Here is an 18,433-nt window from a genome sequence, read left to right as displayed (position 1 = left end):
GTAATGTAGTTGTTGTCGGATCATCTAATCCAAAAAACCAACAAGTTTCACCAGTGACTCTTCCAAATACTAGTATGGAGTAGCAACAACAAGCATGGTCTATTGTTGCAAAATCACAGCCTAAGGTACATACAACTATTCCTTTTAATGTTGTTGGAAATATGAAGAAAATGAGTGTATCTATCAGTATGTGGGATTCTTTGGTGATTCCTAGTCAAGTTGATATTTTGCAATCTGAATCATCAAAGAGGGGTAGTGCTGGTGAAATTACAACAATTGTTGTATTTACAAATAATTATGAAAATAGTAGTAAACCAACAATTCCAACTATTAAACCTTCTAGTGCCTCTCGTTGTTGCAGTCTGTACCTTGTTATATTTTGATCTGAGAAATACTTGTTACTCAAGTTATTTATTCATTTGAGATGACATAATGGTCAAATGTTATACTTTGATTTCTGGTATCATAGATGTTAGATTACTATGTTGTTCAGTTGATTATATCCGCATGATGATGCTTTTTTTTTTTGAGATGTCAGTGTGTTTTATGATAATATCTAATTATCCGGTATTTGGACATATTCTTTGATTATGTTTATAAGTTGGATTTAATGTTATGGTTGTTTACTTCATTCTCCCTTTGCAAATGTGAGTGATGTTAATGGATTAATTTAATATATTTTAATAAATGGTTAAATTAGGTTATTTAATGCATTTATTGCTTTGGCTATGTTATTATATGTAATTGCACTTGATCATGTGTTTTAGTGTGCAGGAGTTGCATCTGTGGCAGTGACATGTGGAGTTAGTGATTCAGTTGTTCATATCTAGCCAATGTCATCCCTGTATGGTCAATGTATCTTATTTAATTGTTTAAATTAAACCTTATGGTGATTTCATAAATCCAGACTCATTTAAATTATGTGATTATACCTATGAGATTTTTATGCATTTAGAGGTTCAAATTTTCCATGAAAGTCATTAAAAAATTCTATGATTTTGGTTTAAGGGTTTTTGGGATTTATTTTATTTTATTTAAATTCTTGGCACCTTTGTCGTAGTTGAATTCCAATTACTTGGAATAGCCTATTTTTGTTTGGGTTGAATTAGGGTTTAATTAAGTTACCTCGTTATTTACCCTAATTGATTATTCACTTGAAAAGTGAATAAGTATCCAAAGAAGAATTTTATTCCTCACTTCTCACTTTTGGAAATTAGAAAATTGAGAGCTTTTTCCAAATCCTCTTCTGGAGGATTGTGTTTCTATCTGTTGTAGGAGCTACAGGCATGGGATCTTCATGAGATCGGTCTTGTTGGATCTAGCTTGGTGAGACCTTGGATTGCCATTAATTTCAGTAGCTTCCATGACATATTTATTTTATTTGGCCGATTCCCATTTTTTCCCTTTCAACTGTCAGGTAGGGCTCTCTTGTTTTTATGTTTTAGCTCCATTTTTGGTAGTTGTATGTTAGGAAGTTGAGAACTAGTGTTCCCCTCTATTTCTAATTGCTAGTTCTACCTAGTTGAGTGGATATGAACGTTTCCCCAATTTTCAGGATGAGGGTTTGGGGTTTCGCACTATTATGCTAGTCATTTTTGCAGATGGTGTTCAAAACCAAATTTTATTCAATTTTTGTGGGTTATTCATCCTTGTGGTGAATGGATTTTATTTTCATTGATTTTCATCAACCTTGGTTTTTGAGAGGTTTTCACATCAATTTGCATGTCGCCTAGTTTTCTCTAGTTTTCTTGGCATGATGTTGGTTGTGGAATTGGACTACCCATAAGATGTCATTCAGACCACTGTTGCACCTTTGTGTTGCATTGGGATGTGTGTTGCATCCATAATCCCGAGCTTATATTTGGTTGAGTGTTATTTTGCTTGTGTTCTCATCCAACCCTTATGCTATGATCTTCGTGATGGTGGTATGCCCACACACGAGCATGTGCATGTGCATTTGTCAAGTAACTTGCGAGGCCTGAACTCCCAATTGTATTCTAGTGGAGTTATGTTTATTGGGGTTGGGTTAGGAATATGCATGCCTATGGGTACTCATTATTGGATGAGTATGGGTAGGGTAGGGTAGCACCATGGAGGGGCTTCTACCACAACCTTGGAGACTATTTTCGAGGTTGGTGTGAAGAAAGCTTAATTAAGTGATAAATAAATAAATTACTTGGTAATAAAATTAATATAATAAAAGGATATGTGAGCACCTAATTAAGTCCAAAGACATAGTATGTGCACCTCCCTATGGGATTTGATGTTACCAATACTAGCTTGGGCTACCCAATGCCAAGTGATTTACCCTCTAGTGAGTTCCTACATAGTTGATCCATTGAGTGGCTAACAGGACATGATCCACTTGCATTGTCTCATGATCTTGGTTGCAGTCCTCTTTTCTGTCTGGCATGAGTGTTAGCCATGGAAATTTGATTTATGTGTGTTTGTGGTTGGATCATGATATACGTCAACATGGTAGGAGTGGACCTATGGGTTTCCATGTGATTGGGAGGCATAACTACCTATACCACTATTGAGGACTGGCGTACAAAGATGGTCTTTTATTCCAGTGCAATCGGTGCTTGATGTTTTACTTGGCACTTTGAGATTTGGAGTATGTTACCTTGTGATTAATGCTTTTATTAGGATGCTGGGATATCATGTTTAGAGATGTAGTTTATTTGATGCATTCCCTGTTTATGATGTTAGCATATGGTTAGATGATGTGATCTACTTAGTTGGAACATCTATTGCTTTATTGTTGTAGTATTATTAGATGTTCTTGTTCGTATCACGTTATTACGTTTAGTAGTGACACCCTCATAAGATAACTCTAACTATCTAGTCGGCAGTTCAAGATGTTACACATAAGGGATGGCTAGGACCTTTGAACTCTCATGATGCTATTATGGTTAGGTGGAACCACACAAGAGTTTAGTTTTTTTGGAAATTTTGATGTTGCTTTTAGTACATTTTATTATACTGCTATGGTTTAGCTGTTTAGTTGTTTTTCTGTCTTGCTTCTCTTGCGTTCAAGTGTCCAAGCCTCAATTTGTGGATCTGGTACTCCCTAGTGTGGAGGTTCTAACTCTATCTCTCCCTTATTTTTATTTGTCAGCATGTTCCTTGCATTTCTAGGTGACATTGCCCTAGCATTGACTGATACTAGAAAGTAATGCACACCCAAAGGAAAAATGTTGTGCGATATTGGAAAGTATCGCACACCCAAAGGGAACATCTTGTATGATACTAGAAAGTATTGCACACCCATTGGAGAAATATCATACAATACTAGAAGAGCATTACATGACCTTAGAAACTCTATCACCTAATCCCTAAAAGTATTGCATGGTTGTTTGAAAGTGTCGCATGACCTTGTGAACCTACTCGGGTGACCGAAAGGTTTTGAGAGTTGATTCAAATACCCTTTATGGAGTTCCTAAACCTTGGTGTCAGACCTTTCAAATCTAGGATGTTTCAGTTTCAAATGCATTTTTTTACCTCCATGGGTTTATCATTTTTGGTTAGCAATGGCGCTTGGAGATTCATTGGTGTTTGGATGTTTGATTAGTCTTCTATTGTGATCTTTTTGGTCCTGATATGTTGATTTTCATGTGCATCCATACTTGTTTTAAAAATATATATCTTGCCTTTTATTTACCCTTGTTCCAAGGATCTCTGGGCAAGGCATTACATCTAGTATCAGAGCGCATTTTGCAACATTGGGATCTCTGTGTTATGCTTCCACTATGTTATCATCTTCAGTGTGTATACTATTATCTTATGTTTGCTATTTTGATATCTTGTGGTGGTTCCTACATGTGACTCTTATGATTGTATTGTTATGTATGATTATGACCTTGTCTTGTTGCTTCCATAGTAATGTCTCCTACATATAGACCTGGTGGTCAGGTTAATAAGCAAAATGAATTGTTAATGAAAAAGAACACCAAGAGGAGGAACGATAGGTTGGTGGGGAAGAATAGGGTAATAATGATCAGGGTGGCATTAGGGCATTGATGCCTTTGCTATAGGAGATTATAGCCTGGTTAGGACCTCGTGTGGAGAAACACCAATAAGATCATGGCCAGGAAGAGGGATATCATCATGGAGATTCCCACATGTCAGACCATAGAGAGGAGGAGTGTGAGTGTGAATGTTCTCGTATACCACCTGGTGGTAGAAGGCACCATCAAGGAGGTTGAGACTGCAAAGGTGAGAATTGCATCCATTTGAACATTATAAAATCTCTTCAGCAGTCTAAACTACCATTCTATGATGGTAAAGGAGGTGGCCTTAGGGATGAGACTCAGTTATTGTATATGAAACATTACTTTTCCATGTATCCATATGAAACCCATTTGAGGGCCCATTGTGCAGTTATGCAGCTAAAAGATCACATATCTACTTGGTGGAGTATAAAGGGGTAGAAACATCATATCAGTATAGTAGATCTCACTTGGGAGATCTTTGAGGAGAGATTTCATGAGAGGTTCCTATACCCTCTGTTTAGGGAGGCTCGTGCTGATGAGTTCCATGAGATTAGATAAGGGAACATGTCAATGGACCAGTATGAGATCAAATTCTTTGAGCTTGGGTAGTACTCATGCTATAATCATGATGAGATAATCCTTACTCAACACTTTATCTAGGGTCTAAAGGACTCCATCATTGGAGAGGTTTGGATGCATCAACTTAAGACACTTATCCTTGTTGTGGAAGAGGCATGGATTGTAGAGAGTAATTTGGCTAAGAGGTTCAATGGTAACTTAGGTTATTAGAACCATAGTGCATGAACTTTAGGGCAAGATGCACAATTTACTTAGTCCTTAGGAAAGGGCCAAACCTAGTCAACACCCTCTCATGGTGGCAATCGTAGTAGAAATCAATAGCGAGGAAATTGGTCAAAAGGTGATCAAAATTTAGGTGCCTAGAGGAAGAAAGGGGATGAATAGAGTCCTAACTAGAAGTCTCACTAAAATCACCCATTTCAAAGTAATGAACATAACTCTAGTAAGAGAAGTGGACGTGGACCTAGGCCTAGCTTTGTAGGGGAATGTTATTATTGTGGCCATCTCAGCTATAAATCAGTAAGATGTCCTTCAAAGACTTCTTTAAGACCTAGTAGAGGTGAAGCCAAGTCAGAGCCTACTGTGGGAAATGCAGGGAGAACCTATTGAGTATTTGCGATAGTTGATAATTGTCAAGCTAAGCATCAAGGTACCTTAGTTGAGGCTACAGGTACGTTGCATGGTATTTCATCTCCAGTATTATTTGACTCAGATGCTTTAGATTCTTTTATTTCACCATCTCTTATTCAGTGATGTGGGCTAGTGGAAGCACGTCAAATCAATAGGTGGCAAGTTGAGTTAGCCACACGATCCAAAGCGGTTGTAAACTCTTTAGTTAGTAGTTGTAGATTGAACTTGTGTACCTTCACCACCATAGTGGATCTTCACATCCTACCGCTAGGATCATATGATATTGTGTTGGGCATGGATTGGTTAGCTACCCATCAGGTGAATATAGATTATCATCGTAAGTCGGTATAATGTGTTGATGACATAGGTGGACAAGTGGAGCTTGTAGGGATCTAGATTCTAGTCTCACTTCAGATGATCTCAGCTATCCAGCTAAAGCAAAGTGTGTAGAAGGGATGTCAGATTTTTTTGTTTATGTTAGTGATCTTGAGGAGGTTGAGAGTCATAAGGTGACACTTGATGATCACCCACTCCTTCGTGAGTATGAATACATGTTTCCTGATGAGATACCAAGTATGTCACCACAATGTGACATTGATTTTTGGATCAATCTCATACCAAGAGTGGAGCCGATATCATGAGCTCCTTATCACATGACTACTCAAGAGTTGAGTGAGCTCAAATTACAATTGGAGGAATTGGTGGCCAAGGGCCATATTCATCCTAGTTTATCCTCATGGGTTGTTCGTAAAGAAGAAGGACAGATCATTGTGTTTATGCATTGACTACCAGTAATTGAATAAGGTAATAGTGAAGAACATGTATCCTTTTTGAGGATAGGTGATTTGTCCGATCAAATAAAGGGAGCACGAGTGTTCTCGAAGATTGATCTTAAGTCGAGATACCATCAACTTCATATTCATGAGGCAAATATTCATTGGACAACTTTTTGTACATGATATGGGCATTATGAGTTCACAGTTGTACCCTTTGGGTTAACCAATGCATCATTGGTGTTTGTGAGTTTGATGAATATAACATTTCACACATACCTCCATCAATGTGTCATTATATTCTTGGATGATATATTGATCTATTCTAAGACTGTAGAAGAACATGAGGTCCATTTACACCAAGTGTTGTAATGCTTGTGAGATCATCAGTTGTATGGAAACTTGGGTAAATATGGATTCCTCTAGTCAGAGGTGAAGTATTTGGGGCATATTATCAATGGTGATGGTATTGTGGTCGATTTGAAGAAAATCAGAGCTATCATGGATTGGTCGGTACCCACTAATGTTTCTAATTAGGTTTGTAGTTTCATGGGATTGGCGGGTTATTATCATTGCTTCATGAAGGATTTTTCATGTGTAGATCATCCCATCACTTCTCTTTAGTAGAAAGGGAAGAAGTATGTTTGGTCAGACCAGTGTGAGGCAACATTTAATGCTCTTAGGGAGTTTTTGACTAGTGCACCAGTCCTTGCAGTGCCTAATCTTGTAGGAAATTTTATGATTTGTACAAATGCTTCATTGGAAGGTATGGGTGCGATGTTGATGCAGGATGGTTGTGTGATTGTATACGAGCCTAGAAAACTCAAGGATGATGAGTTTAACTACCCCACTCATTATTTGGAACTTTCGACCATGGTGCATGCTCTCATTCATTAGAGAAATTTCCTTTTGGGACACATGTTTAAGTTGCATAGCGACCATAGGAGCTTGTAGTATATATTTAATCAGCCAAACCTAAATGCATGAAAACGCCACTAGATGGAGTTCCTATGTGAATATGAATTTAATGTTCACTACATTAGATGGATTTCCTATATGAATATGACTTTGATGTTCACTACATTAAGGGGAAGGAAAATGTTGTGGCAGATGCCTTGAGTAGGAGGCGACATGAGATATCAATTTTATCATTGGGAATTGTTTTACGAGGTTGTATCATGGAGGCTTTGCCTAGTGGCACATGGTATAAGGAGGTGAGGGCCGAGATTGAGTCCAGACATACCCTTAAGGGGAGGTTTTTAGGTTATGTACTTGAGTCTGATGGATTGTTTCAACACTTGGGACGTATCTATGTACCAGTGTTGAGTGATCTTTGTATCTTGTTTTTGTTGGATGCATATCATGCACTATATTCTATACATCCTAACATTAAGAAGATGCATGTTGATCTTAAATAGTTGTGCTTTTGGGTAGGGATGAGGAACGATGTTGCTGATTTTGTTGCTTGATGTCTTGAGTGCTAGAGAGTGAAGGAAAAACATTAGCATCCGATGGTTCTTTTATAGCCGCATACCATTCCAAAGTGGAAGTAGGATACTATATCTATTGATTTCATTGCAAGGTTGCCTATGCCATCATGATGACATGATTGTATCATGGTGACAATAGACAAGTTGTCCAAGGTAGCACATTTTAAACCCATGAGAACATCCTATACAACTTCTTCTGCAATGCATGTTTTTCTTGGAGGACATTGTTTGATTGGATGGGATTCCTCATCAAATTATTTTAGATAGAGATCCAGTGCTTACTTTAGCATTATGGACGTCTCTCCAACATGCTTTGGGTGTGCAGCTCAATTTTAGTTTGGCTTACCACCTAGAGACTAATGGACAAACTGAGAGAGTGAACCAAGTTCTGGAAGACATGCTTCACATGTATGTGATGGACATGCAAGTGAAGTGGGAGGATTATTTATACCTTATTAAATTCACATATAACAATAGGTATCATATTTCTCTTGGCATGTCACCTTTTTAGGCCTTGTACAGTAGACTATGTCGTACCCTTTTGATTTGGGATTGTGTGGAGGATCGAGTACTCTTAGACCCAGAGATGCTTCAGGATATGGAGCAGTAGGTTGTTCATATTAGAGAGAAATTTATTACTGCTTAGGATAGATAGAAGAAGTATGCAAATGCCTAAAGGTTGGATTGTCACTTTTTAGTTGGTTGACAAGGTGTTTTTGAGAGCTTGTCTAAGGAAAATCCCCATCCATTATGGGAAAGGCTCTAAGTTGGTGCCACATTTTGTTGGATTGTTTGAGATCCTTGAGAGGATTAGTCCTACTACTTATTGACTAATTTTGCCACCTAGTCGATCACACATCCATGATGTTTTTCATGTTTCTATTTTGAAGCAGTATATTCTCGATGTGACCCATGTTCTTGATTGGGATGCTTTATAGGTGGAGGACATACAACTTTCTTTGGAGCTCATTTGTATCCTTCAGCATCATAGATAGTCTTTGAGGGGTCGAAACATAGAGCGAGTAAGGGTCCAGTGGGAACTGAGTGATGAAACTTCTACTACTTTGGAAGACACTACATGATTGAGAGATTTGTACCCCTATCTTTTTGCAGGCTTTCAAGAGTAAGATTATGCCTAGTGGGAGAGGATGTGGTGCCTCTCATGTTTGCAATCCATACCTTGTCATATTTTGATCTGAGAGATAATTGTTACTCATGTTATTTATTCATTTGAGATGACCTAATGGTCATATGTTATACTTTGATTTCTGATATCACAAATGTTAGATTACTATGTTGTTTAGTTGATCATATTTGCTTGATGATGCTTTTTTTGAGATGACAGTATGTTTTATGATGATATCCGGTTATCCGGTATTTGGGCATATTATTTGATTATGTTTATAGGTTGGATTTAATGTTATGGTTATTTACTTCATTTTCTCTTTATTATGCTTTATGCAAACGTGAGTGATGTTAATGGATTAATTTAATATAATTCAATAAATGGTTATATTAGGTTAATTAATGCATTTATTGCTTTGGCTATGTTATTATATGTAATTGGACTTGATCATTTTTTTAGTTTGCAGGAGTTATATCCTTGGCAGTGCATATGAAGTTAGTGATTCAACTATTCATATCTAGCCAATGTTGTCCCTATATTGTTGACGTATCTTATTTAATTGTTTAAATTAAACCTTATGGTGATTTAATAAATCCAGGCCCATTTGCATTACGTGATTAGACCTGTGAGCATGTTTGTGCATTTAGAGCTTGCATTTGTTGTGAATGTTATTAAGAAATTCTATGATTTTGGTTTAAAGGTTTTTAGGCTTTAGTTTATTTAATTTTAATTCTCGACAACTTTGTCATAGTTGAGTTCCAATTACTTGCAATAGCCTATTTTTGTTTGGGTTGAATTAGGTCTTAACTAGGCTACCTAGTTATTTACCCTAATTGATTATTCACTTGAAAAGTGAATAAGTATCCAAAGAGGAATTTTATTCCTCAATTCTCACTTTTGGAAATTAGAAAATTGAGAGCTCTTTTCCAAATCCTCTTCTAGAGGATTGCATTTATGTTAATTGTAGGAGCTACGAGCGTGGGATCTTTGTGAGATTGGTCTCATTGGATCCAGCTCAGGGAGACCTTGGATTGTCACAACTTTCGATAGCTTCCGTGGGATATTTATTTTATTTGGTTGATTCCCATTTTTTCCCTTTTGGCTATTAGGTAGGGCTATCTCATTTTTATATTTCAGCTCTATTTCTACTTCCATTTCTAAAAGTTGTATGTTAGGAGGTTGAGAACTAGTGTTCCCCTCTGTTTCTGATTACTAGTTCTACTCGGTTGGGCAGGTATGACTGTTTCTCCAATTTTTGGGATGAGGGTTTGGGGTTTCGCACTGTTATGCTAGTTGTTTTTGCATAAGGTGTTCAAAACTAAATTTATTAGAATTTTGTGTTTTATTCATCCTTGGGGTTAATGGGATTTATTTTTGTTGATTTTTGTCAATGTTGATTTTTGAGAGGTTTTCACCTTGATTTGTGTGCCACCCAATTTTATCAGGTTTTCTTGGCATGATGTTGGTCGTGGACTTAGACTACTTGCAGGATGTTAGTAAGAAGACTATTGTACCTTTCTTTTGCATTGGGATGTGTGTTGCATTTGTACTCTTGAGCTTGTATTCAATTGAGTGTTATTTTGCTTGTGTTTTGATCCAACCCTTGTGTTATGATCTTTGTGATGGTGATATGCCTACACATGAACACATGCATGTGCATTTTTTGGGTGACTTGCGAGGCACAAACTCCCAGTTGTATTTTGGTGGAGTTATGTTCATTAGGGTTGGGTTGGGAATATGCATGCCTATGGGCACTCATTATTGGATGAGGATGGGTAGGATAGGGTAGCACCATGGAGGGGTGTCTACCACAACCTTGGTGACTATTTTCTAGGTTGGCGTGGAGAAGGCTTAATTAAGTGATAACTAAATAAATTATTGGTTAATAAAATTAAGATAATAAAAGGATATGTGAGCACTTGATTAAGTTTGAAGATATAGGATGTGCACCTCCCTGGGGGAGTTGATGCTACCAATACTAGCTTGGGCTACCCAATGCCAAGCAGTTTACCCTCTAGCGAGTCCCTACGTTGTTGACTCATTGAGTGGCTAACCAAGATGTAATCCACTTGTATTGTCTCATGATCTTGGTTGCAAACCTCTTTATTGTCTGGTGTAAGTGTTAGCCATGGACATTTTCTTTATATGTGTTTGTGGTTGGATCATTATCTCTATCAACACAGTGGGAGTGGACCTATGGGTTTCCACATGGTTGGGAGGCATAGCTACCTATACCATTGTTGGGGACTGGTATACAAAGACAGTACTCTATGTAAGGAAACTTGGCAATAAAGAATATAACCGTTTCCTTACAAGTGGTATCAGAGCTATGGTTTTATTATTGTAACCCTAGATTGAATCCATGGGAATGCATGAGAGGATAAAAGAAAGGGCAAGATATATGAGTTTTTATTGCAGATCTGAGGGTTTTGGATTTGTTGTTATGATGGGATGTTAAAAGATTTGGGCATATGAAATTGTTGGACAAAAAGATTTTTCGGATGTTTCATTTAAAATGAGGGTTTTGGGGGGTAGCATGCAGAAATGACCTCCTGGGTAAAAATAGACCTCACCATTGGATCCGGGTCGACATTTTCATAAATTTTGATATATAATATGCCCTAGTTTGGCCATGTTCAGAGGAAATGGAAGATTTTTTTGGTTTCAGCCCATGATGGCCATCAAATTCAATCCCGTCGGAATTTTCGTCACCGAAAAAATAAAAAATGAAAAATCGTACTAAAAATGGTAAAAAGACTATCTTAGTAAAACGGCCATAACTTTCTCTCAGAATATCGAATTTCAGAGTTCTTATAGGCCTTGGAAAGCTAATTCAGAGCACTAGAACATGGTATAGGTTTGGTTCTATGATTTTAAAATTTTGTTAGGTTTTAAGAGCCCTAAAGTTAGATGTTATTTATTTTGAGCACAGATTAGGGCATAACTTGGGCATACGGAGTCGGATTTTGGACTTCGAGTAGTCAACGGAAAGCTCTTGGAGAGCTCTAAACATTGGTTCAGATTTGGTGCAGGTTTGGCATGATTTATTTGTTGATATATTGATCTGAACAGTTTATAAGTATATTTTGACTATGGTAACATTGTGAGTTTATGGCATTGGAGATTTAAGATTTGATGTCATTGTATACTCAGTTCATATTTCAGATTGGTCTCATGATGATATGGTTATCAGTATTTGATTTGGATATGCATGATGACTTGTTGGGTCTACAAGTTGTGTAGTGTTGTAAGTGGTCTATACTTACAGGTTGGATTTATAGCTTGGTTATGGGTTGTCTTTGCCCATTGATCTTTCATTATTGATGCATATTCAGATTGGTGGCTTAGATTTGGGTTGTCTATGCCCTAAGTCACATAATTTGCTAATTTTATTCTTCATGTAGAAGGGATGAGATGTTGTTACCAAGTACAGTCATGGCAGAGGATTGTGGTTGACTATGCTGACAGGTTGGACATATTGAGAGCCAGATGCTCAGTTCATGGATGTGATCATGGTGCCATGGATTTTGGCATGCCATGATTGGTTATACAGGTACATCCTTGATGTTCATTAGCTTGGATTTTTGATATAGTTATGGTGGTATATCTTCTTGGTTGAGGATCATGGTTATTTGGTTTCTTTTGAGGAGCTCATGATGTGCACTTTGACTTCTTTGATGGTTTGATGCCTTGGTTGATTCTCATGGTTAGAGGATGGGTTTTTCATCATGATGTCATGGATAGCTTGGATACACGGTTTAGTGGGAGCTTGTGATAGTGATGGGGTGACAGTGCAGGATTAGTTCCTGATTTGGTTTATATCTTCTTGGTTTGGAGAGGATGGATTTTATGATGCCATAGGTGACTTGGTACCACGGTTGAGTGGGAGTTGTTGGCATTGATATATTTATTGAGTGTTTGAAGATGGTTAGATCTCGAGGACTCATGGAGTTCTTGGTTATCTTCATGGTATGTGGAGATGGTTTTCTTCATGGTGTATGGAGATGGTTGCATCTTGAGGACTCATAGGGTTCTTGGCAAAGGTGTGGTTTATGCTTTTATTTGGCATGTTATCCTTGATATGAGGATGGTTTCATTATTATGTCATGGTATACTCTTGATACACGTTTAGAGTTGTGAAATGTTATGGTATGTTCATATGGAGCATGTTATCTCTTTAGTTGAGATGGTAAGATCATGTTGTCATGTTTATGTTCCTGAAGCCATGGTTAGAACTTTGACATTGATCTTGGTTTAGTTTCTTGGTATCGAGTACACTGATCATAAGCTGGATACTTCATGATATTGCTATGTTGCATTTGGAGTTGGCATGGATTGATTGGTTATAGGTGCTCATGGATACTTAGAGACGATGGTGACGCTAATTTCTCTTGGATTAGAGAAGTATTTGTTGGGATGGTTGATGGTTTCAACAGGAAGTCTGAGGGGTAATCACCTAATATGGACTTGAGAGGAGATTGTTCTTAGATGAGTCTTGGTTGGAGACTTGGGTATCTTGATGAGCATTCTCATTCCCCACTCTTGGTCTACTCGGCAGTTTGCTACTTGAGAGGTATAGCCCATTGTTTCTCTCAGTTGCATTATATTTATGCTTGTCTTTCGTGGATATGGATCTTGAGCTATTGTACATGAGTTAGTTCTGGAGGGTTCATTTGAGAGATGGTTTAGCATTGGTTATCTCCATGTGCATATGTTGTTATGCTGGTTGAGTTTGGGAGATGGTTTTATATTGGGCATTTTCCTTGGATTAGGAATGGTTATTCATTGGTTTAGGAATGGTTTTATTGAGTTTGGTCTTCTTGTGAGAGGCTTACATCCATGATGAGCTTTATGGTATGGTTTGGGTGTTGTTGAGGCTTCTTGTTGGGGTTTTATGGAGGAGATCATACTTGCACAGTTTACATCTAGAGGTGTGTGTAGAAGGACATGATACAGGTTATGATTTGCATGGTTTCTCTAGTCTTGGTTATCTTCCTGGATGTTCAGTTTTGCTTACATTGGATTTGAGATTGGTTGGAGATTGTGATCACTAGTTTGTGCTCATGTATGTCATGTGAGAGATGACATGGTTATTCCTTTATCTCTTTCCTCTGTTGGTTGTGGTGAACTTGGGAGACTATTGGAGACTTGTTATGAGAATTTTTTCTTGCAGGATATCAGTTTATGTATTATGGATGTCCTTGATACTACATGGATTCACTTCTTTGAGATGTGTTGAGTGGATTGGTTATAGATTTGACATTATCTTTTGCAGTGGGAGCTTCTTGGTATATATGTGGTAGGTATTGCTCTTGAGGCTTGTGATTGCAGGTTATAGATTGGATATGTCGGTGATATGAGATTCACTTGTTATACCTTTTGGAGGTATGGATAGTTGGATGGGTTTGGCACTTTGCTGTGGGTGCTATTTCAGCTATGGATATTTTGACAACTACGGATACATGTGATTACCTTTGGATTAGGTTATTTATGCTTGGAATTTTAGTTGGTACAGGATTTTATGATCTTCTAATGCGACAGGTTGAGTGGCTTTCTCTTTGGATGGCTTCTATGTATGTCCAGTGGGAGTGGCATAATAGGAGGTGAGATCATTCATGTTTGAGATGCTGGATACTTTGATTTTGTCATGGGTACCAGGATGGAGCACTTGGTGTATTTTGATCCATGATGGTGGATGTGCTGGGAGGGATTGTTCCCTTGTTCATTTATGTGGCTACGGATTGACCCTATGCAATGTATACGACAAGTGGGAGATTGTTGAGATAATGGGTGTTGCACACATTGCATAATATTGTTATTTTATTATTTTATTTTATTATGTAATGTTCTACCTAGATGGACGTGCAACATGTAAAGATTACCATAGAATATTCTTGATGAGTTGTATTGTAACATTGTGATAATATTTTATGTAATTATTTAATATTGGGGAAAAGAATTAAATGCCCAATATTAAATGTGGGGTCAGTGGGTTAGGTAGCACATGGTTTATGCAATACCACTTGGTGGTTTTGTGGGACTTGCTACTATATAAGCAGCCACAAGGGTAGTTGTTGTAGAGAGTGAAAGAGTGACAAGGAGAAGACAAAAGGCAAGAGTTAAGTGGGACAAGGCTTGACAGGTTAGCCAAGGGAGCATTTGTGAAGGTTGGAAGCATGGCATGGGATGTGTGGATTCATGCTTGTTCACATACTTTGCTCGGTTGTGGCTATGGCCATGAAGGCTTCCATGGTTGTATGGCAATGGTATTTTTGCTGAATAATACATGCTGATGGATGCTTTTGGAGGCTGGGTTTTTCCCTCAATGAGGGTTTCCCAGGGTATATCTTGTGTCACAATTTTGTGGGTATATTTTCTATTCTCTTGTATGTGGATTTTAATTCCGTGTTAGATCTATTATGGGTTATGTGGAAACGGTTATATTCTTTATTGCCAAGTTTCCTTACACTCTAGTGCGACCAATGCTTGATGTTTCCCTTGGCACTTCAAGTTTAGAAGTATGTTACCTTGTGATTTGTGCTTTTATTGGGATGTTGGGATATCATGTTTAGATGATGTAGTTTATTTGACACATTCCTTACTTCTGATGTTATCATATGGTTAGATTATGTGATCTACTTAGTTGGAGCATCTATTGCTTTATTGTTGCAACATGATTAGATGTTCTTGTTCTTATGATGTTATTACGTTTAGTAGTGACGCCCTGATAAGACAACTCTAACTATGCAGTTGGGAGTTTGGGATGTTATGCATAAGGGATGACTAGGACCTTCGAGGTCTCATAATGTTATTATGGTTGGGTGGAACCATGTAAGAGTTTAGTTATTTTTATACATTATAATGTTGCTTTCAGTATGTTTTCTTATACTGCTATGGTTTAGATGGTTAGTTATTTTTTTGTCTTGCGGGTCTTGTGTTCGAGTGTCCAAGCCTCAATTTGTGGATTTGGTACTCCCCTGTGTGGAGGTTCTAACTCTATCTCTCCCTTATTTTCTTTTATAGGCATGTTCCTTACATTTCTAGGTGACAGTACTCCAACATTGAGCAATATTGGAAAGTATCACACGCCCAAAGGAAAAATGTTGTACAATATTGGAAAGTATCACATGTCCAAAGGGAAAATGTTGTGTGATATTGAATAGTATCACATGCCCATTGGAGAAATATTGTACGATACTAGAAGAGTATCACATGACCTTAGAAACTTTATCACCCAGTCCCTAAAAGTTTCACACGACCTTTTGAGAAATGTCGTACAATACTAGTAAAGTATCGCATGACTGTTTGAAAGTGTCACACAACTTTGTGAGAAAACCTACTTGTGTAACCAGCAGACACTTTTTGACTTGACCGAAAGGTTTTGAGAGGTGATTTGGATACCCTTTACAGAGTTCTTAAACCTTGGTGTCAGACCTTTCAAATCTAGGATGTTTTGGATTCAAATGCATTTTTGACCTTCGTGGTTTAATCATTTTTGGTCAATAGTGGCACTTGGAGCTTCATTGGTGTTTGGATGTTTGATTAGTCTTTCGTTGCAATCTTTATGATCCTGGTATGTTGATTGTCATGTGCATCCATACTTGTTTTAAAAAAGAAATTTTATTTTATTTATTCTTGTTCTGAGGATATTTAGGTGGGGCATTACAAACCTCCTTCGTTTTATGTGTCATTGATTATAGGTAATAATTTTGTTCAAAATTGCATGATCGATAGTGGAGCTACAAGCTCAGTCATGCCTAAAAAGGTAGCAGACCAGCTAGGGCTAAAATATCAACCTTTGAAGAAAGGTGTAGTACAACTAGATGGGTCATCCGTTAATACAATAGGTGTTATTAAGGATGCTAGTCTAACCTTGAATGCATTTCCAAATTTCTCAATACCTCTGGATGTTTAAGTAATAGATCTTCTGCTATACTTTGCATTATGTTTGTCTAGGGATTTCATAGCAAATATTGGTTGTTATTTTTCATCAAATTGATCTCATATGCTCTTTAGGTCAAGATATGGTAAAAAAATCACAATCAAGTCTAAAAAGTTAGCTAAGGACTATATAGAACCTATTGTCCCTATTGCCATTATTGTAAATCCAATGTCATTTGATAGCGACGAACCTGATGTAATAGATTTCGACACATGTCTCAATGGTATTCCAAACATTTTACTTGATGAATGGGTTGTTGAAAATGCTTTTAATAGTCAAAACAATGTTATTCATGATGTTGGTTTTGGTAATTATATGATAGTGGATCAAAATTCAAAAATCTCAAATCTGGTGAAGGACACAAATTAGATTAATGAAAACAAAAATAGGTATGGAAGATGTATTTTGACGGTTCCCAAAGTAAAAATGGTGCTGGTGGAGGTGTGATGCTAGTATCAACTCATTATGATAAATATTTTGATGCTTTTTTATTTTTGTTTTCCTGTTCTAACAATGTTGTTGAGTATGAAGGTCTAATTCAAGGTTTGGAATGGGCAAGAAAGAGGAAAATAATGTGCTTACATGTTTTTGGGGACAACGAGCTCATTGTGAACTAGGTTAGAGGTCTAATTTTTGTCGAGAATGATACCTTGAAGCTGTATAAAAATAGGGTATGGGATATTATCTAAGAATTTGAAGCTTTTAATATAATATCCATACCTAGAGCAAAAAATTAGTTTGATGATAGACTTGCAGCAGTAGGTGCACAGTTTGATATTATTGAGAATATCACAAAACATAATGAACAACTTCGTGTGAAGGTAGTAGTTAAACCCTCAATACTGGATAATAACATAAATTGGCAGGTTTTTGATTTAGATGAGCATGATTTGAATTTCTTATTACAAGAGGATGTGTTTTTAGTTTCTAATCAGGATAGGTTCAATTAGTAGTATGATGATCAGGTTATATAGTTGAAAACGAACAAGTTATGAAAAGGTTTGGTTACCCTAGAGACCATCTTTAATCCAGATGACCAAGTAAAGAAGGATAAAACTAATTTACAAGTGAAGGAAGAACATTATGAAGAGTTGGAATTTTTTAAAGGAAAATGACTAAAGGTTGGTAAGATAAACTCATAGCAAGAAAAACAATCTTTTATTGAATTATTTTAGGAATTTAATGATGTTTTTGCATGGGATTATTCTGATCTGAAAGGTTTTGACCCTAAAGTAACCCCATCATAATATAGATCTTGAGCCTAATGCTAAACCCATAAGACAAAAGAAGAGACTTGTGAATCCTAAGCTGGAACCTTTAATGTTGAAAGAGTTGAATAAACTTTTAGAAGGGGGGATTGTTTTTCCTATTAAGCATACTTCTTGGGTTTCTAATCTAGTTCTCGTAAGAAAAGAAAAATGGAGAGATATGCTTATGTATGATTTTAGGGACTTGAACATGGCTTCACTAAAAAATAGGCACCCCTTACCCTCTATGGAAAAGATTTTACAGTATGTTTCAAGTTTTGAAAGGTTTTATTTGTTAGATGGATATTCTGGTTACAATCAGATTTTGGTAAAGGATAAGGATCAGTTTAAAACAACATTCACTGCAAAATGGGAAACTATAGCTTATAGAAGGATGCCTTTCAGATTATCTAATGTTGGAGCTACGTTTCAGAAAGCTATGGATATGGCCTTTGGAAACTTAATGTATAAGATGGTACTGGTATATTTAGATGACATTATTCTTTTCAACAAGGAGGCCAAATACCATAAGCGTTGGAAAGATGTAAAGAATTTGGTATTTCCCTCAATGCTAAATAATTTATATTTGTTGTTCATGAAGGAAGACTTCTAGGATATATTGTTTCAAAACATGGCAACACTATAGATCCT

The sequence above is a fragment of the Cupressus sempervirens genome, chromosome 4 (genome assembly GCF_028749045.1).
Source record: "Cupressus sempervirens isolate cs-2001-9-10 chromosome 4, ASM2874904v1, whole genome shotgun sequence".
Classification (NCBI taxonomy): domain Eukaryota; kingdom Viridiplantae; phylum Streptophyta; class Pinopsida; order Cupressales; family Cupressaceae; genus Cupressus; species Cupressus sempervirens.
This window is presented reverse-complemented; position numbering follows the sequence as displayed.